Here is a 22500-nt window from a genome sequence, read left to right on the forward strand (position 1 = left end):
AAAGGGTGTTGCAATGTTTGGGAGAATTGTGTGCTCTCTGCCTGGAGATAATTGGTTTATCCCTTAACTTATCTCAATAGCTCCCAGGCAGAGAGAGGGCAGGTGTTACTCTAACTATGTTTGTTAATTGGTTATTGTCCTTTGTTTACTGTGGGAGATCCTCTTGCAGGAGGATTTCTCATAAAAGCCAGTGTGTTATCAATAAAAAGGATTTCCTGTTACACCCTTTATGAAGTCTAGGCTCATGGTTGGGGAATATTCCATTTGCTGGGGAGAATCATCTTGGAAGCTGCATTCATCGACCCTATCCCCTATTTCCTATGATAGCTATAATCACATATACTCAGCTATTGGGAAAGGAATAGAAGACTGCAGTATCATAACTACTGTAGGTCTTAACAACTGGTGGCAAGCGACGGGATTGAATGGGACGCATAAAGGCAACTGGTGAATGGCCCAGCAGTACGAGAAACTAAAGAGGACTACGATAAAGGATCTGCTGGAAGCCCGAGGTCAGGTGGCAAGCAACAAAAAGAAAGCTACCCTCATAGCAGAACTAAGGGAGGGGCGACCAAACCAGCGGCATGGCGGATGGGAGGAAGCAGAGTTCCAACAGAAGATGATGTGGAGGCTAAACCTATATGAGCCAAATCCCACACCGGAGATGGTCACGCAAGTCCTGGCGCAGGTGAGCTTAGCTGGATCTATAAATCTAGGACAGCGGAGAAAGATTAACTATGCTGCATTTAAATGTTTTTCAGATGGAGAAATGGAAATTGACGCATATCTACAAGATTTCGAGCATCAATGCGCTTTGGAGGGTCTGGAATCAGAGCAATGGGCTGCGATTCTAAGCAGCAAACTCACGGGCCGAGCAGCAGAGGCGTACCGAGCAGTTCCTGATACAGCCATACATGACTACGACAGGGTAAAGGACATTCTGCTAGCCAGGTATGCCGTGACCCCAGAGACTTACAGGAAAAAGTTTTGGGCATTACGGAAAGGGGGCCGAGATTCCTACACCGAATGGGCTTTTAGGATGGGGCAGCCCAAAACTGGATACAAAGCTGCCAGGCCACGACACTAGAGGAGGTGCTACAACTCCTCTTGCTAGAACAATTTTTTGACCACACACACCTGCAGACACCAGGGACTGGGACAGAGACAGGAAGCCAGCCACAATTGAGGAAGTGGCCAAACTGGCAGACAAGCATCACAAGGGAAGAAAAGGAGAAGCTAGTGGGAACCGCCCTCTGGTAAGGTCCAGCACTCCAACGCCAGGTCCTGTGACCCACCACTGACCGAACATGGTACAACCCATGACACAGCCTCATTTTAACCGGAGACCACCATTGGTATGTCACCAATGCAATCAACCAGGGCACTACAAAATACATTGCCCTCAGCGGAGCAGAGGCAATTGGGAGCGGCCATCACCACCGCCACCGAGGGCAGCCGCTCATCACCATCAACATGAGCCGCAGGAAGACCACAGCCCTGGATCTGAGCAATGGGCCATACTACATGAACCTAGCCCAAGCCGAGGGGGACAACCAGGTGCACCACAGACAATGGGTCACCATAGATGGAAAGGAGGCTGAGGCACTACAAGACTCTGGGGCCACCCTTACACTGGTGCAGCCTCACACCATATCTGAAAAAGAGCACACCAACAGGACTGTTGCAGTAAGAGTGGCAGGAGGCGCCATCCACAAACTACCCACAGCCCGAGTGTAGTTAAATTGGGGCACCGGAGCCAAGCAGATGGAAGTAGGCATTATGTCTGGCCTACCTGCGGAAGTATTGTTGGGGAATGATTTGCCTAACTTCACAGCGACTTACCCCAGATCCCGCTGGTACCTGCCCTGTGACTACCAGGGAGCAAGCCCACGAACTGGACAGACACACTCCGAGGAACCACAGGTAGGAACCGAAATCCCCGTAGCATGCCCTAACCCTATTCCCTTCTGGGGCACTCCCCAAGACTTTGGCCAAGCCCAGCAGTCAGACCCCACCTTAGTAGGTTACAGGACGGCAGCAGGTACCCATAAGGAAGGTAATGCCCAAGAGAACTTCCACTGGGACAAGGGACTGCTATATAGGGTCACAGGGGGAGTGGGAAGAGGGGCAGCCCAAGTTATAAAAAGGCAGCTAGTCATACCCCGCAAATACAGAGCAGAGCTTCTAAAGATCAGCCATGATATCCCGCTAGCCGGACATCTGGGTATCAAGAAAACTAAGGACCGCCTTACCCAGATGTTTTTCTGGCCAGGGATATTAAAAGACTTGCAGACGCACTGCAGGACATGTGACACATGTCAAAGGATAGGGAAACGGGGGGACCACCCCAAGGCCAAGTTGCGGTCCCTACCTATAATAGAGGAACCATTCTACAGAGTGGCAGTAGACCTGATAGGGCCCCTCAACAAACCCAGCTCCTCCGGAAAGCACTACATCCTCACAGTGGTGGACTACGACACCAGGTACCCTGAGGCTGTGGCGCTCTTCAACATTGAGGCGGAGACGATAGCAGAGGCTCTAGTCAGGATCTTTTCCCGAGTAGGATTCCCCCGGGAAATACTCTCCGATCAAGGAACACAGTTCACGGCAACTGTCACTCAACAGTTATGGCAGAGCCCCTCTACCACCCCCAGACCAACGGCCTCTGTGAACGATTCAACGGCACGCTTAAGCAGATGCTCACAGCGTTCACAGAGTCCTACGGTCAATGGGAGAAATTTCTACCCCATCTTCTGTTTGCCTATGGGGAAGTGCCCCAGGCGTCGACCGGGTTCTCCCCCTTCGAACTTCTATATGGGAGAAAAGTCTGGGGACCCCTGGACCTCATACGGGAGCACTGGGAGGGCAACACAGGAGAGGAAGGGATCCCAGTGTTGCCATACGTGCTGGAGTTCCGGGACCACCTGCGGGCACTGACCGAATCAGTTCGGGAGAACCTGCGGGCGGCCCAGAAACGACAGAAACAATGGTATGACCGGGGAGCATGAGATAGGAACCTGGAAGTAGGGCAGAATGTATTAGCCCTCAGACCGTCCAAAAAGGACAAGCTACAGGCAGCATGGCAGGGGCTATTTAAAGTGGTGGAACAAATTAGCGACACCACCTATATTGTGGCCAAATGTTCGGATAAAAGGATCAGACGAGCCTTTCATGTGAACATGTTGAAACCGTACTTTGAGCGCATCGAGGACATGGTTAACCAAGGTACCCTAGAGCAGGTCCGGTTGGGGGAGAAACTAGATCCCACACAGCAGACAGTCGCAAAACAACTGCTGCGGGAGTACAGTGGGCTGTTCTTGGTCCTACCCGGGTACACCTCCGCCACAGTACACCGGATAGAGACGCAGGGGGAGACCCCATTACGGCAATAACCTTACCGTATCCCGGCAGCCGTAAGGACCAGCATGTGGAAAGAAATCCAAGAAATGCTGGAGTTAGGGGTTATTGAGGCTTCACAAAGTCCCTGGGTGTCCCCTGTGGTTCTAGTACCGAAGCGAGACGGTAAGACTCGTTTCTGTATTGATTACCGGAAACTGAACGACTGGACGATCACTGACGCATACCCCATGCCACGGATCGACAAATTGCTCAATCGCATGGCCAGCGGGCACTTCCTAACTACCTTGGACCTGTGCAAAGGGTTTTGGCAAATTCGCCATACCCAAGTCGGCATTCATCACCCCATTCGGGCTATACCAATTTTGGGTTATGCCTTTTGGGATGAAGAATGCCCTGGCGACATTTCAACGAATGGCGGACAGACTTCTGGAGGGAATTCAGGACTTTGCATGTGCCTACCTAGATGATATTGCCATCTATAGCGGCACATGGGAGGCGCACCTGATGCACTTGGGCTACGGTATTTGGGAGGTTACAAGAAGCCGGTCTCACCCTGAAACCTGAGAAATGCCATGTGGGCATGGCAGAGGTCCAATATCTGGGGCATAGAGTAGGGTCTGGGAAACAACGCCCCGAACCCGCGAAAGTAGAGGCCATAGCCATTTGGCCCCAGCCCTGCACCAAGACGCAGGTATTGGCGTTCCTAGGCACCACAGGGTATTATAGAAAGTTTGTCCCTGAGTATAGAACCCTAGCAAAACCCCTCACCGCCCTAACCAAAAAGTCCCTACCCAAGCAGACAGCCTGGTCCCCGGAGTGTGCAATGGCGTTCCAGAGACTTAAGACTACTTTGAGCGAAGCTCCAGTATTGGCGGCCCCAGACCCTAAAAAAAACTTTCTCGTTCATACAGATGCCTCCATGTTTAGGCTGGGAGTCGTGCTGGGCCAAGTGGGGGGAGATGGCATGGAGCACCCGGTGGCATACTTCAGCCGTAAGTTATTACCTCGGGAGGTCAGCTATGCCACCGTGGAAAAAGAATGCCTGGCTCTTAAAGAAACTTCAACCGTACATTTATGGCCGTGCCTTTACCCTACTCACTGACCACAACCCCTCATTTGGCTCAACTGAGTCTCTGGAGACAATCCCCGGTTGCTGTGCTGGAGTCTAGAGTTGCAGCACTACAATTTTACACTACAATACCGCCCGGGGAAACAGAACGGCAATGCGGATGGGCTTTCCCGCCAAACCGACTTGGAAGCATAATTTTGGTACCCGGACATCACCTAGCCAACTTGGCAGGGTCTAGGCGGGTATGCTGACCCATGGAACTAAGGGGGAGTATTGTGAAGGAAATAGACTTTGTTGCAGGATGAGTTGACCTTACGGATGTCGCACTCATTTTTCTTGTCTGGTCGGTTTACCAGCAGATCTCTCAGGGTCTCATTGTAGATCTCAAGGAAACTAGCCATGAATTTATACTGCTAGCCTTTAGACTTCAGCTCATCTGCGATGCTGAAGATCTGCCAGATAGCCCTGGGTATCATTCCCATGGTGTCCACAGAGATGTTATTGTGAAGAAAATAGACTTTATTTGGTTTTTACCTTTTTGTGAATTGATCGACTGGACATGCGGAATTCATGGAACTGTTTTGGGCAGGACCCTCGTGGGTGGTCGGTAACTTGTGACATCCATGTTTTTTAAGAACCCCTGAACCGATCTGGGTGAAATTTGGATATGTTGGTCCCCCAGATCGGGGCTATCAGGGGATATGTAAATTGTGGGGATACCTTGTGGGGAAAATGGTGTTCCAATGTTTGGGAGAATTGTGTGCTCTCTGCCTGGAGATAATTGGTTTATCCCTTAACTTATCTGAATAGCTCCAAGGCAGAGAGAGGGTGGGTGTTACTGTAACTCTGTATGTTATTTGGTTATTGTCCTTTGTTTACTGTGGGAGATCCTCTTGCAGGAGGATTTCTCATAAAAGCCAGTGTGTTATCAATAAAAAGGATTTCCTGTTACACCCTTCATGAAGTCTAGGCTCATGGTTGGGGAATATTCCATTTGCTGGGGAGAATCATCTTGGAAGCTGCATTCATCGACCCTATCCCCCTATTTCCTATGGTAGCTATAATCACATATGCTCAGCTATTGGGAAAGGAATAGAAGGCCGCAGTACCATAACCACTGTAGGTCTTAACACCAATATTGTTCTCTATTATGGTCTATGGGACAAGCGATCAGAGAATCGCAGGTTAAAGCCCCCTAAGGGGGCTAAAAGTTATTGAGTAAAAAGAAAAAAAAAAGGCTTCAAAAAATTTGAAAACGATAAAAATATTAAAAATGTCTGAACTAAAATATAAAAATATTTTTCCTGCTCAGTGAACACTGTAATGGTAAAAAATAAATAAATAAATAAAAACCCCTAACTCTAATACTGGGCCTAATACTGACCCCTAACCCTAATACTGACCACGGGTGTCAGGCTGTCAGCTATACAGGGGGTGCTGCCATGCCTGCCTGCCCCCCAGGCAGCGAATAGTGAGAGAGTTCAGAAATCAGAGGCAGACGGCAGCCTCTGACTGAGAGTCTAGCTGCGCTAGCACATCCTGTCATTGCCATTCATTGCATCATTTAATGAATGGCTCAGGCAGGATGAGCATCAGCGCCCGGCCCAATGTCTCTGCAAGGAAGGAGAGCTGTGATTCTCTTATGAGAAAGGACCTTTGATGACATCATCACCATGTGACCAGTAACATATCGATATTACTGGTCACATGGCTATGAGGTAATGAAAGGTCCTTTCTCTCTATTAGGAATGTTGCTGCAAGAGAAGTTTGCCATAATTGTGGAGCTTTTTATTGTGAAGATTACATCAGGAAAAGATGACAGGGACAATTATACTATTAATCTGTAAGCTACTGTATAGCATGGGGTGCTGTATAGCATGGGGTGCAATACTGTTCTACTGTATACTGTGGGGTGCTGTATACTGTGGGGTGCTGTACTGCTCTACTGTAAACTGTGGGGTGCTATTCTGTATTCTATAGGATGCTATACTGCATACTGTGGGGTGTTATACTATGTATTGCATACTGTGGGGTACTATATACTGTTGGGCTCTGTATAATGTGGGGTGCTATACTATATATATTCCATACTGTGGGGTACTGTATACTATAAGGTGCTTTTCTGCATACTGTGGGGTGCTGTATACTATGTGTTGCATACTATGGGTACTGTATACTGGGCGGTGTTATATACTGTATACTATGGGGAATTACAGTGTATACTGCGGAGTGTTGTACGCTATACACTATAAGGGGCAGGGGGTGTTTTACGATAGATGTCAATGCAACAAATCTGACCTAGATAAATGAAGGGTATTAGGTTCTCCTAAATAAAAACTGGCCCCCCTATGGCCACCAATTTACATTTATCCTATCATCTGTAATAATAATTCCACTCTATTTCATTAATTGTCCTCTGACCACTAAACACCGGCGACCTAATGTAGTGTATTATTCTGTGTTCACTCCTGCACCAGGGATGTGGTTCTGTGAACTGTCACCACTCGTCCCTCTATTGCTTCCTTTTCAATGATTAATCACATTGATTATATGGTTTAGGGTCAGCACTGACGATAGTCGTCCTCTAAAATTGCTTCATACGCTGCCCCTATGTCTGCCAGATCCCTGGCATCCTCAGGGGTAATGGGCAATGACACTATATACATGGAATAGTGTTCTTTAATATTTACCAGAAAAAAAATAAACATGGGGCACAACACGAAAGAGGGGATGGTCGGGGCAAATGGACAGAGGAGGCCCAAGATGGGTAAACAGCCCCCGGCCTATGATATACTTAATCTGCCCCTGCGTGCGTGTTCTGATAAGCCAGGAAGCACGCTCACGCCTATTTCACTTGTATGCTCGCCATCGTTCACCTTCCAGGCGTGAAAACCTCCAATCTTCCTTGAAGCCGCTTGCTCCAGTGCTTCTGAGCACGAAAATGGCTGTGCTATGCGGCCTGTGTCTTCTAGTGAAGTGACCCCCTCACTAGTGTTGTGTGTGTCACAGTGTGTGTCTGCAGATACACTGCTGCCGAGCTGAGCATGCAAAAAGCACTGGGGTGCGTGGCAGTTAGGAGTGGTGCAGACAGTTACAGTGGCACTGTGGTGTGTGGTAGTTAGGAATGGTGCAGACTGTGGCACTGAGGTGTGTGGCAGTTAGGAGTGGTGTAGACAGTCAGTAGCACTGTGGCGGAACAGTGTATAGGCCTGAGGCCGCAGACTAGACAGACTATAGAGGTATTTTATCAGTTAAGGGCCTTGCTGCGTTGTATTTTCAATGGGGGAGGGGTGTTTAGATGTCACAAGGCTGCTGCCAGCCAGTGCCAGGGCAGAAATATACAAGTGGCCCAAATATGGATGGGAAAGGACCAGGCTTAATAACCAGTGCTGTACCTATACGGCACTGCAGGACGTGACTTGAGTCCCAGCGCTGTACAGATATGGCAGGCTGATCGGGGCAGGTGCAGGAGCTATGCCCGGCTGATCAGCGGCACAGGTCTGGCTGTCACTGACAGCTGAGCCCCTGCTATCAGGGCAGAGTGTACCGGCATCAGTGAAAACTCCAGCCTACTCTATAAAAATATAACATGATCCGCCTCGTCAAGTGAATCTGTAAAAAATTAAATATATATATATATATATATATACAGTACAGACCAAAAGTTTGGACACACCTTCTCATTCACAGAGTTGATCACTGCTTTGCACACTCTTGGTATTCTCTTCATGAGCTTCAAGAGGTAGTCACCTGAAATGGTTTTCACTTCACAAGTGTGTCCTGTCAGGTTTTCTTGCCTTATAAATGGGGTTGGGACCATCAGTTGCGTTGTGGAGAAGTCAGGTGGATACACAGCTGATAGTCCTACTGAATAGACTGTTAGAATTTGTATTATGGCAAGAAAAAAGCAGCTAAGTAAAGAAAAACGAGTGGCCATCATTACTTTAAGAAATGAAGGTCAGTCAGTCCGAAAAATTGGGAAAACTTTGAAAGTGTCCCCAAGTGCAGTCACAAAAACCATCAAGCGCTACAAAGAAACTGGCTCACATGCAGACCGCCCCAGGAAAGGAAGACCAAGAGTCACCTCTGCTGCGGAGGATAAGTTCATCCGAGTCACCAGCCTCAGAAATCGCAGGTTAACAGCAGCTCAGATTAGAGACCAGGTCAATGCCACACAGAGTTCTAGCAGCAGACACATCTCTAGAACAACTGCTAAGAGGAGACTGTGTGAATCAGGCCTTCATGGTAGAATATCTGCTAGGAAACCACTGCTAAGGACAGGCAACAAGCAGAAGAGACTTGTTTGGGCTAAAGAACAGAAGGAATGGACATGAGACCAGTGTAAATCTGTGCTTTGGTCTGATGAGTCCAAATTTGAGATCTTTGGTTCCAACCACCGTGTCTTTGTGCGACGCAGAAAAGGTGAACGGATGGACTCTACATGCCTGGTTCCCACCGTGAAGCATGGAGGAGGAGGTGTGATGGTGTGGGGGTGCTTTGCTTGTGACACTGTTGGGTATTTATTCAAAATTGAAGGCATACTGAACCAGCATGGCTACCACAGCATCTTGCAGCAGCATGCTATTCCATCCGGTTTGCGTTTAGTTGACCATCATTTATTTTTCAACAGGACAATGACCCCAAACACACCTCCAGGCTGTGTAAGGGCTATTTGACCATGAAGGAGAGTGATGGGGTGCTGCGCCAGATGACCTGGCCTCCACAGTCACCGGACCTGAACCCAATCGAGATGGTTTGGGGTGAGCTGGACCGCAGAGTGAAGGCAAAAGGGACAACAAGTGCTAAGCATCTCTGGGAACTCCTTCAAGACTGTTGGAAGACCATTTCAGGTGACTAACTCTTGAAGCTCATCAAGAGAATGCCAAGAGTGTGCAAAGCAGTACTCAAAGCAAAAGGTGGTTACTTTGAAGAACCTAGAATATGACTTTTTTGTTATGTATATAATTCCACATGTGTTAATTCATAGTTTTGATGCCTTCAGTGTGAATCTACAATTTTCATATTCATGAAAATAAAGAAAAGTCTTTGAATGAGAAGGTGTGTCCAAACTTTTGGTATGTACTGTATAATCTCTTTATATATATATATATATATATATATATATATATATATATATATTAAAAAGTAGTGTAATCCAGTGATTGTGAAAAGATAAAATAAAAATTAGGAAAATATACAGTATACTTAGTCTTGATAGTTATGGTGAGAGTTGTGAAAATTATGTTAGAGTGTGTTGATATATTCCCTTACATTTGGGTATTATATCCACTGTATTAGTATTAGTTGGTATTGTATATGGCAAGCAATTAACTGCTTATGTTGGCTAGAAAGTAGCTGGTTTACCGTACTGCCGGCTTTAGGGTGGGTTTCCTCTTGGTTGTAATCTCGCTGCAGCGTGTAAATATCTGTTTGGCTGAGGTTGGCGTCCCACGTGTTGGAGCACTCTTTAATCCTGGATTGCAGGCTGTGTTGATCACCGAGTGCTTTGCAGTGGGGTTGTAGGAATCTTACCTGCCGTGGGGATTGTAGGAATCTCACCCTGTTCGATTCCCAGCCAGGCTATGTATTACAGTTGGCGATATTGCTTTGCTGTATATCGATTCAGTATTTTGTGATCGGGCTGTACGGTGTATATGAAGCTTCCTATCTTACTGCATTCATATATTACCCACATCACAGGTTACAGATCACAGGTTTTAGCAGTTCGCAGGTCCTTAAATGTTCAGTCAAATGACGTGTCAGGATTAGATACACAGCTCAGAAGGCAGTATCACACAGGATAGTATATTAGATATACAACTCAGCAGACAGTATCACACAGAATAGGATTAGATACATAGCTCAGCAGACAGTATCACACAGGATAGGATTAGATACACAGCTCAGCAGACAGTATCACACAGGATAGGATTAGATACACAGCTCAGCAGACAGCATCACACAGGATAAGATTAGATACACAGCTCAGCAGACAGTATCACACAGGATAGGATTAGATACACAGCTCAGCAGACAGTATCACACAGGATATAATTAGATACATAGCTCAGCAGATAGTATCGCAACACATAGGGCACAACTGCACTGCGACAATGATGTCACACTAATGTCGCAATACAATTTTTATAATGATAGTCTATGGTGCTGCACTGCGACATGCGACATGCTTCGAATGCGACAGTGGCAGAAAAATCCATGTTGGATGGCTTTTTTGCGGCTGTCGTGTCGCAGTCGCAGCATGTCGCAGTTTGACACCATAGCCTATCATTATACAAATTGTTACGCAACATTGGTGCGACAAAATGTCACCCGACACATGTCATCATGTAGCCCTATGTCACAGTCCCTCCTGTGAGAGAGGTGAGAAGATCGAATAGACTTTCTGCACGTGAGCCTATCTGACAGGTCTCTCTGTTTTCCTTTATATATGTTGTTGTTTAACAGGATTTGACCTCTCCTATTTAGAGCAGCCTCACACTGCTGACCATGCGGTTGATAGTTTCTGCTTGGAGTTGCTAGTGCTGGTTTGTCTTGGATCTCCTGCTTCTCTAAGCTAAGTGCTTGTTGCCTTCGCTGTTTCTTATTATCTGGAGTGTGTTGTTTCTAGGGCTCAGGGAGATGCAGGTTCCTTCAATCTGGAAGGAACCAGCTGTCTCATCCCCTGCTAACTATCCTAGGGCTCGTCAGTTTTAGCAGGGCTTTAGGTATTCGATGTATGAGTATTTCCACCATCAGGATCTGCTCATACTGTCAGGAGTTAGGGAAAGGCCTAGGGATTACTAGGAGGTCACCATCCCTCTTACTTAGCTTTTGAGGCCTTGTATGTTGTCTATTCGTTGTGGTGTGTATTTGGTGTTTCCCTTCCCCTAAACTGTGACACCCTAGTCCTGAAGCTGCAGGGCACTGTAGAGATCACTGTTAATGGGGCAGGGGCCACTATTAAAGGGGCAGCTGTTGTGGAGGTCACTTTTAAGGGGGCAGGGACCACTATTAAAGTGGCTGCTGCTGTGGAGCTCATTGTTAAAGGGACTGGCACTATGGAGTTAAATGGAGTCACTGTTAAAGGGGCGTTTACTGTGTATGTTACTGTTAAGGGGGCAGGTCACTGTGGATGTCAATGTTAAAGGGTCGGGCACTGTGGAGTTAATTGTTAAGTGGGCAGGGCCACTATTAAAGTGGCAGGGTACTATGGGTTCACAGATAATGAGATGGTCCCCTATGGAGGTCATTGTTAAGGGGTGGGGTGCTGTATAGCTCACTGTTAAGTGGGTGGGCCCCTGAGGAGGTCAATGTCAAGGGAGTGGGGTGCTGTGAAACTCACTTTTCAATGGGGGGACTGCTGTGAAGGTCAAAGTTAAGGGGATGGGCTGCTGTGGAGGTCCCATTTTTACCGCCTCCGGACCGCCTAACGCAGGATTGCGGTCCGGAGGCGGTCGTTTTGTTCCTCCTTGACGCACCGGCGCGTCATCTCGCGAGACACAAGATTTCGGTCACAGCCGGCCCGCACATGCGCATCGTGGGCCGGCAAATGTTAGAGGACAAGTTCGTCATCAGCCTGCCAGCCAATGATCATCGCTGGCAGGCTGATGATTTTCAAAAAAACGAATCACAAGCCATCTAACACCTTATATTTATAAATATAAGGTGTTAAATGGCTGCTGTGCTCCTCTGCTGGTTATTTTCATTGGTTGGTTCCAGCAGAGGAGCACAGTTCACAGTGAGTGCACACCAACAGAACACTTAGCCCCAGATCACCCCCCATCACCCTAATTAACCCCTTGATCACCCCTGTCAATCACCTAGTGAAAGGGAAAAAAGTGATCAGTGTAAACTGTCACTTTTTTTCTCACTGGTATCGACTGATAGTTTAGGCCCCTTGGTTAGGTAGTTAGTGATCGTTTAGCGCCCACCCACCGCACCGCAGTCACTGATTCGCTGATTAGCGCATTGCTAATCAGCATTTGTACTGTTATAGTATATGTAAGTGATCAGAACAGATCAATAATAGTATTAGTGTCACCATAGCTCGTCCTCCACCCAAAACGCAGTGTTTGCCCGATCAGGCCTGATCGGTCGCCCACACGTGCATTCACCCATGCCCGCCCCGCTGCAGTGACAACATTTTTTATTTTTTTTGATCACTGCACAATCACTTCACAAGCGCTGCGGCGATAAAAAAATAAAATCAGTTTTTTATCAATCGCATCGGCTTCCGGTACTTCGCTAGCCTTCCATTTGTAAGACAGGCTTGCTTATTTTCTTGGGTAGTCTCAGGGAATACCCCCTAAATTTAGTTGACCAAATGGCAAATAAGGGGTATTCTTCTGAAGAGGCCTACAGGCTTCTGATCCAGTCGGATGAGGAATGAGAACCCTCATCTGATGAATCCAGCAGTGGCAGTCTGACACAAAGTTCGGACGAGGAGGTTGAGGTCCCTGATACCACCAGGCGTACGCGGCCCCGTGTTGCTAGACCACAGGTTGCGCAGGATCCGCTTCAAGGGCAGCAGAGTGGGGCTGGCGCTGTCGGATTACGTGGTGAGGCATACACCAGCAGCGCAGCCCATCCTGGACCTAGTACCAGCACTGCCGTACAACATGGTTAAGTGGCGAGCACCAGAAGGGCAGTTGAAGCTGGTACGGTGGCACGTGCAGTAGTTCCCCCGTCGCAGCCACCGCACAGACAGGCCCATAGAGCCCCTAGAGTCCCTGAAGTGCTGGCAAACCCTGATTGGCAGCCCCCAACTTCAGCCGCACCAGTAGTTCCCGCTTTCACCGCCCAGTCTGGAGTTCGGTTCGGCACAGTTTTTTTTTTGAGCTGTTCTTGACTGCGGAGCTCTTGGACATAGTTGTGGCAGAAACAAATCGGTATGCCACTCAATTTATAGCAGCCAACCCGGGAAGCTTTTATGCCCAGTCTTTCCGGTGGAAACCCGTCCAAGTTTCCGAATTTAAAATTTTTCTGGGCCTTCTCCTCAACATGGGCCTAACCAAAAAGCATGAATTGCGGTCATATTGGTCCACGAACCTAATTCCTCACATGCCCATGTTCTCTGCTGCTATATCCAGGACACGATCTGAGACCATCCTGCGTTTCCTGCACTTTAGTGACAACAGCACCTCTCGTCCCAGAGGCCACCCAGCTTTTGACCGGCTCCTGAAAATTCGGCCCCTCATAGACCACCTTAACACCAAATTTGCAGATTTGTATACCCCTGAGCAAAACATCTGCATAGACGAGTCCCTTATACATTTTCCCGGGCGCCTTGGCTTCAAACAATACATCCCAAGCAAGCGCGCCCGGTATGGAGTCAAATTGTATAAGCTCTGTGAAAGGGCCACAGGCTATACACACAAATTTCGGGTCTATGAGGGAAAAGATCAGACCCTTGAGCTGGTCGGTTGCCCTGACTACCTGGGGAGCAGTGGGAAGACAGTCTGGGACTTGGTGTCACCCTTATTTGGCAAGGGGTACCATCTTTATGTGGACAATTTCTACACAAGTGTGTCCCTCTTCAGGCATTTGTTCCTAGAACAGATTGGCTGCTGTGGCACCGCGCGACCTAGTGGCCGGAGCTTCCCCCAACAGCTCGTTACCACCCGTCTTGCAAGGGGGGAGAGGGCTGCCTTGTGTAATGAAGAACTGCTCATGGTGAAATGGAGAGACAAGCGTGATGTTTACATGCTCTCCTCCATTCATGCAGACACGACAATCGAAATTGAACGAGCAACCGGAGTCATTGAAAAGCCCCTCTTGGTCCACGACTATAATTTGCTCATGGGAGGGGTGGACTTCAATGACTAGATGTTGGCTCCTTATTTACTTTCCCGCAGAACCAGACGCTGGTATAAGAAGGTGTCTGTATATTTAATTCAACTGGCACTGTATAATAGTTTTGTTCTCTACAGTAAGGCTGGGAGAACAGGAGCCTTCCTCAAATTTCAGGAAGAGATCATCGAGAACCTCCTGTATCCAGGAGGTTCCGTGGCCCCATCAGCCAGTGTAGTGAGCCGTCTACACGAACGACATTTCCCCAATGTTGCTTCTGGTACCTCAAACCAACCGCCACCCCGAAAAAGATGTGTCTGTAGCAGGAGTGGAATAAGGCGTGACACCCGCTATTTCTGTCCTGACTGCCCTGACCACCCTGCCCTATGCTTAGGGGAGTGTTTCCGGACGTACCACACACAGGTACACTTAGCATAGGGATTGCATCTCACAGGACAGGCACACAGGGCTATTAGGGCGCTTTCACTCACAGCTGCTGCAAACCTCTCCTTTCACCTGGGACAAAGTGCATTATGTACTTCAGCTGCAGCCTGATGTGCAGTCTGACAGAAGCATTGCGCTGCTGTCAGATTACACAAAAGTCGGTGTATGCGGTGCTGCAAGACAAGATTTCTCCTCTGCAAGATACTTATATATATATATTAAAATAATCCCGGCAATGATTTATTCATCTACATCGATTGATGTGAATGGAGAAATCGGGTTTGCCAGGGCATACGAGCTAAGTGGGTTTGGATGTTGGGCGGAGCTCCTATGTCCTGGCAGACGCCTTTCCCCTCCTTTTTTTTGTATTGGCAGAGATTTTTTCATCCACATTGATCGATGCGAATGAAGAAATCTGTGCCGTTCATTTTTTCTTTCAGCCCAGAGGCTGAACCGGAAAAAAAAAATCTCATTACCTGTATGCTCAATATAAGGAGAATAGCAGAAACTCCTAATGCTGGCCATACATGTAATGATTGCGGAGACCCTCAAATGCCAGGGCAGTACAAGCACCCCACAAATTACCCCATTCTGGAAAGAAGACACCCCAAGGTATTCGCTGAGGGGCATATTGAGTCCATGAAAGATTGAAATTTTTGTCCAAGTTAGCAGAAAGAAAGACTTTGTGAGAAAAAAAAATAATAATCAATTTCCGCTAAGTTGTGCCAAAAAAAAATCTTCTATGAACTCGCCATGCCTCTCATGGAATACCTTGGGGTGTCCTCTTTCCAAAATGGGGTCACATGTGGGGTATTTATACTGCCCTGGGATTTTAGGGGCCCTAAAGCTTGAGAAGAAGTCTGGAATCCAAATGTCTAAAAATACCCCCCTAAAAGGAATTTGGGCCCCTTTGCCCACATGTGTCACACATGTGGTATCGCCGTACTCAGGAGAAGTTGGGCAATGTGTTTTGGGGTGTCTTACATATACCCATGCTGGGTGAGATAAATATCTCTGTCAAATGACAACTTTGTATAAAAAAAATGGGAAAAATTGTCTTTTAGAGAGATATTTCTCTCACCCAGCATGGGTATATGTAAAAAGACACCCCAAAACACATTGCCCAACTTCTCCTGAGTACGGCAATACCACATGTGTGACACTTTTTTGCAACCTAGGTGGGCAAAGGGGCCCAAATTCCAAAGAGCACCTTTAGGATTTCACAGGGCATTTTTTACACATTTTGATTTCAAACTACTTCTCACGCATTAGGGCCCCTAAAATGCCAGGGCAGTTTAACTACCTCACAAGTGACCCCATTTTGGAAAGAAGACACCCCAAGGTATTTCATGATGGGCATAGTGAGTTCATGGAAGTTTTTATTTTTTGTCACAAGTTAGTGGAATATGAGACTTTGTAAGAAAAAAATAAAAATTAAAAATCATCATTTTCCGCTAACTTGTGACAAAAAATAAAAAATTCTAGGAACTCGCCATGCCCCTCATGGAATACCTTGGGGTGTCTTCTTTCCAAAATGGGGTCACTTGTGGGGTAGTTATACTGCCCTGGCATTTTAGAGGCCCTAATGCGTGAGACGTAGTTTGAAATCAAAATGTGTAAAAAATGCCCTGTGAAATCCTAAAGGTGCTCATTGGAATTGTGCCCCTTTGCCCACCTAGGCTGCAAAAAGTTGATATACCAATCGCCCCCCCAAAAAAACTGATTGAAGCGGGGTGTTTTTTCGCATTGAAAAAAAATCATAAATGAAGAAAATTTGAATAATACATCTGGTATGTCACTGTCCATGTTGTGGGACTATTTGTGCACTTCTAGTAATTATTTCTTGGCTGCAAATATGAGCTGAAGGTTTTTCAGGTTCACCTGCCATTAAAATGAAAGGGACCAGCCGCGAACTTGCGGTTCGCAAACATTTGATCGCGAACCGTCCCAGGAGATGTTCGTCCATCACTACTAACAAGCAGCAGCAGGAGACTAACCAGCTGCTATTACATGTGATGGCGTTGCAAGCGCCAGGAGCTTCCCTGAATGTCCACGATGCCCAGAAAGCTGTCCGTGCAGCGATCCCTAAGATGACCCCCTCGGATGACATTGAGACCTATCTAGCGGTTTTCGAAAAGGTGGCAGTGAGGGAGAGGTTACCCTGAGACCAGTGGGCTGGGGTCGTCGCTCTGTTCCTGGCATCTGGTCCTCAGCAAGTGTTTTTCGATCTACCCGATAATCAAGCGGACGACTACCTGACCATAAAAGGTGAGATCCTTGCAAGACTGGAGGTGAATGTATTGGTCCAGGCCCAGCGGGTGCATCATTTGGAATTTAACCCGGTTGAACCCGCCAGACCCGCCAGACCACAATATTATTACCTGCTACACCGGTTGCAAAAATGGCTGCAGCCTGACGTATTGACTCCCACTGCTATGCTGAACCAACTGTTGGCGGATGTGTTCTGGGGGCTTTGCCGTACCTTCTCCAGCACTGGATCGGCCAGGTGTCTCCTGGTAATGCCTTAGAGATGGTCGACCTGGTGGAATGCTACAAGGCCACCAGAAAACTACAGGGGGGTTCTTTTGGGAGGAGGCCCGTCAAACCCTGCAAATCTCCACCCCAGACCCGGCGGCTGGTGCCAGCAAAACCCGCCCGGGATGTACCCCCAGCAGACCATGCCCCAGTGGTCTGCTGGCAGTGTCAGGACCGTGGACACAAAAGGGTTAACTGTCCCCATCGGGGTGAACCCATGGATACTAACTATGGCTAACGCCACTCATTGTATACCAGGAAGCTGTGTGCCACAGGTACCTTCAAGATTGTAGGCAATAGCCACCTGTGCCAGGCGGAAGTGGGGGACACTCTGGTGGTGGCACTGCATGCAGGCAGCCTGGTGTCCCTGGTAAGAGCTGCCCTGGTGCGGCCCGCTCAGTATACTGGCCGGAAAGTCGGTATTGTGTTCATTCATGGAGATTTAAAGGACTATCCTACCACCCGGTTTTCTCTGTCAACGGTGGCTGGCAGGTGGACTCATGAGATGGCCGTCGCCACAAAATTAAAGTATGAAAATTGGGAGAGACTTTCCCGGTTTCCCGGCACTATTGCCTGATACGAAAGTTACCGATACCCGTGAGAAAGATGTAACCCTAGCAAAGTGGCCAGGCTCAGGGGGAGACCATAACACTGGGAACCTGAGCCCGAAGGGCCAGCGTTTGGGGTGACCGCCACTTCAGTGGAAGAGGGGGAGACAAGGCCGCTAAGTGTGATGTTGGGAGACATGAAGGTCTTGCCGCCGGGTCCTGAGCTCGCAGACCTCAATGACTCCGGGATAATTTTGGTTCTGCATAACACTGGGACCCAACCCTATCCCGAGCCTGAAAAAATGTATTACTACTAGATGGGGAACCACAACAACCGGGTGCAGAGTCGGTGTTTCCTCATTTTGTGGTTCATCAAGATAAGTTGTATCAGGTAAACCAGCTGCGAGGCGAATCCATTGAACAGTTGGTGGTGGCCCAGCCTTAACGCAAACTTGTGTTAAAGTTAGCCCACCAGCATGTTCTCGGGGGTTATCTGGGAATGCAGAAAGCACAGGACCGAATACTACAACGGTTTTACTGGCCCAGTGTGTTCAGAGAGGTAGAAGAGTATTGTAAGTCTTGCCCAACCTTCCAAATAACGAGCCCCCAGCCACATTTCCGTTGTCCCCTGGCACCCCTGCTGATTATCAAGGTCCTGTTCAAGTGAATCGTTATGGATCTCATAGGCCCGGTACCGAATTCCGCTAGAGGGCACCAACACATCTTGGTCGTCGTCAACTACGCCACTCGGTACCTGGAGGTGGTGCACTGCATCATACATCAGCCAAACTCATAGCTAAGAAGTTAATGGAGATGTTTTCTCGAGTGGGTCTGCCTAAGGAGGTTCTGACTGACCAAGGGACCTCGAGGTCATGAGGGAACTCTGTAAGTTGCTCCACATAAAACAGCAGCTACAGACATCCGTGTATCATCCACAAACGGATGACCTGGTAGAGAGGTTTAATCAAACATAAAAAATATGCTAAAAATAGCGGTGTCTAAGGATTGGAGGGACTGGGACATTCTTTTGCCCTATCTCGTGTTCGCAGTGTGAGAGGTGCCCCAGGCCTCTACTTGGTTCTCGCCATTCGAACTGCTGTACGGCAGACACCATCGTGGTCTGTTGGGTGTGGTCAAAGACGCGTGGAAACAATAACCCACACCTCACAAAAGTGTTGTTGAGTACGTCACCCAGATACAAGGATGGATGGAAACAGTGTTACCTCTGGTTAGGGAGCGTATGGAGGCAGCGCAGCGAGCCCAGAGTAGGGTCTATAATCGACAGGCTCAGGTCCGGAACTTTAACCCAGGTGATCGGGTATTTGTTCTGGTACCAACCGTAAACAGTATGTTCCTAGCTAGGTGGCAGGGGCCTTACGAGGTACTTAAAAAAATTGGAGAGGTAGATTACAAGGTACACCAGCCAGGGAGGCGAAAGCTGGAGCAGGTGTACCATGTGAATCTGCTCAAACCCTGGAAAAATAGGGAAACCTGTACGGAAGACCTCACAACCAGGGTTTCTAGTGGAAGCGGTTTCCGCCCCTCTGTCTGAAGCAAGGGAAGCAGCTGCCACAGTGAAAATTGCTGACAGCCTCTCCTCTAAACAGGCTCAGGAAGCAGGGGAGTTCATTAGTCAGAACACGGATGTGTTCTCGGACCTCCCTTGATGCACTTCCATAGTCCGACATGACATTATCACTGAGCCTCAGGCAAAAGTCTGGTTAAAACCATACCGGGTACCCGAGGCTCGGCGACAAGCCATCATGGAGGAAGTTCAGCTAATGCTCCAGCTAGGTGTCATCGAGGAGTCAAAAAGTGAATGGGCCAGTCCGATAGTCTTACCCAAGCCGGATGGGACACGCTTTGGCGTACCTGGACGATATCGTTATCCACAGGACCGAAAGTCGCCTTCCTAAAGTACAGGCTGTAGTGGACTCCCTTCAGAAGGCTGGCTTAACCTCTAACCCAAAAAAGTGCGCACTACGGTTAGAAGAGACCAAGTACCTGTGGTATGTAAATGGACGCGGAGTTAGCAAACCTCAGGTGAAGAAAATTGAGGCAATTTGGAATTGGTCCTGAACTGTCGTTCCTGGGTATGGTGGGGTACTCTATGAGGTTTGGGCCCAATTGTGCTACAGTTGCCACACCATTGACAGGCCTTTTGAAGGGACACTAGTCAGTGACGGTTAAGTGCAACGAGCAGGCGGAAAAGGCTTTCTCCTCTTTGAAGTCTGCCCTGTGTGGGGAACCTGGTATTGGTGATGCCTGACTTCAAAAGGAAGTTTGTGGTACAGACCAATGCCTCTGAAGTAGGCCTCTGAGCTGTACTCTCTCAGGACATCAATGGGAGAAACATCCTGTTGTTTTTCTGAGCCGAAAGCTTACCCCAGCTGAGACTAGGTACAGTGGAGAGAGCGTGCCTGGCCATCAAATGGGCACTTGAGTCTCTCTGCTATTACCTGTTGGGGAGAAAGTCCTGTCTTGTGACCGACCACTCCCCTCTCAAGTGGATGAGCCAGGCCAAAGAGAGGAATGCTCGAGTCACCAGGTAGTTCTTGTCATTACAAAACTTTAAATTTTCCATGGAACATAGGGCAGGCAGGTTACAGGGAAGCGCAGATGCCCTGTCCCAGGTACACTGTCTGGTGGGTGTTCACCCCCTCAGGGTTGAACAAAGGGGGGAGGTATGTAGGAAGGCGCAAGGGGCCATCATTGATGGAAAGTATGTGCCACCGAGATTCCTGGCCTTGGTGAGGTAAGAGCCGGTAGTTTTAAGTGTCAGCGGCAGCTAGTGCTGACTGACACAGTTTTTTGTTAGTATGGCTATAAAGCCGATCTAAGCCAGCTCTTACCGGGAGTAGCCAAAGTGCTGGGTGGGTGGCTTCTCCCCATGCTCCAGGCCGGGACTTTTTGGCCTATATAAAACCCAGCCAGCAGTCTCAGCTGGGAGTGGTTTATCCTCCATCTGACAGAGAAGCTAGGGAGTCTCTGTGTTTTGGGATTTGTGAATTTGTGCTGTGCTAAAGGGCTTCTGTGGACTGCGGGTAGAAAACTGCTAATCAGGAGACTATTTAGTTCTATGGACATTGCATGGTGTGAACAAACACCAAGACTGTGAACAGTCATTTTATTTTTCCTTTTGTGTGAATAAACACCAAACTGTTTAATTTAAAGACTTTGTGATTTCCTCTATACTGTGTCCGCTATCCTGTCTACCAGAGCAAAACCTCACAATATATATATACTAGCAGAAGGACCCGGCTTCGCACGGGTATATTTCATTGTTTGTTTGTGTAGTGGCGACATGAGAATTGCCCAGTTTTGCACTGGTTTATTTCGTATGTGGTTTGTGTGTGTGGTTAAAAAATGTGCTACTGGTTTGAGGACATAATTTTCTTTAAAGTAAACCTTTTACTACAAAATAGAAGTAATTGCGCTTGTAAAGATTATATATTTAGCAATGTCACCAGCAATGTCAAGAGCAATGCCACCAGCACTTCGTACTTTGGCAAGAAGCAGATTAATGAGAAACATTTTTCCTGTTCCTCCAGGAGCATCCAGGAAGTACAGTATATGAGAATGGCGGAAAAAACAGGGGTATGTATGAGGCTCTTATATAGTGATAGTATATTGGAATAGTTACTGTGTGACTACCTGTAGTTGGTTGCCAAAACCTGTCCCTTTTTTATTGTTCTTCTGAAGATAGCTGCTAGGGTTTGTTTGTGTCCAGTTAAGAAGACTGGAAAGGGGGCACTCTGTGGTCTCCTCATGCTGCTGCCAAATCACCACTCACTAGTCTCCTCATGCTGCTGCTACTTCAACACCATGTCACTGGGCCACTCTGTGGTATTCTCATGCTGCTGCCAACTCACAACTCTGTCTCTGGGCCACTCTGTGGTCTCCTCATGCTGATGCTGTCACCTCTACACTCTGTCATTGTGCCACTCTGTGGTCTCCTCATGCTGCTGCCAAATCACCACTCTGTGGTTTCCTCATGCTGCTGCCACTTTACCACTCTGTGGTTTCCTCATGCTGCTGCCACTTTACCACTCTGTGGTCTCCTCATGCTGCTGCCACATCACCACTCTGTGGTCTCCTCATGCTGCTGCCATCTCCACACTATGTCACCTTGCCACTCTGTAAGCTCCTCATGCTGCTGCCACTTCCCCACTCTGTAGTCTCCTCATGCTGCTGCCATATCACCACTCTGTGGTCTTCTTATGCTGCTGCCACCTTTACATTGTCACCTTTCTAGACTGTGGCCTCCTCATGCTGCAGCTGCTACCTCAACACTATGTCACTGGGCCACTCTGTGGTCTCCTCATGCTGCTGCCACTTCACCACTCTGTGGTCTACTCATGCTGCTGCCACATCACCACTCTGTGGTCTCCTCATGCTGCTGCAACATCACTACTCTGTGGTCTCCTAATGCTGTTGCCACCTTACCACTATGTCACTGGGCCACTATGTGTATTTCTCATGATATTCCCACCCCATGACTGGGCCACTATTTTGCCTTTTTGGGCTGGTTGACATCCTCATTTATTTGACCCTTCTTATGATCTGTCAGAAGGAAGGAAAAATGAGACACACAACGGATCCTGTCTATGTAGCAGCTGTAAGGCCTGTATGACATTGTCTCTATTTTGCAGCAGAATTGGCTTATGCTTTGGTAACCAAAAGCAGGAGTGGGTACAAAACCCAGAAGATATGCAAATATTCCATTCACGTGTCACCTCTGTTTTGAATCCACTC

The 22500-nt window shown here is 48.0% G+C and overlaps 1 protein-coding gene across 1 annotated transcript in view; it reads right to left on the reverse strand.

Annotated features, from left to right (window-relative positions):
* Positions 1 to 22500, reverse strand: part of LOC122944185 (L-selectin-like) — a 760442-nt gene that overhangs the window by 201861 nt on the left and 536081 nt on the right. The gene's annotated exons all lie outside the window — the stretch shown is intronic.

The sequence above is a fragment of the Bufo gargarizans genome, chromosome 7 (genome assembly GCF_014858855.1).
Source record: "Bufo gargarizans isolate SCDJY-AF-19 chromosome 7, ASM1485885v1, whole genome shotgun sequence".
NCBI lineage: Eukaryota > Metazoa > Chordata > Amphibia > Anura > Bufonidae > Bufo > Bufo gargarizans.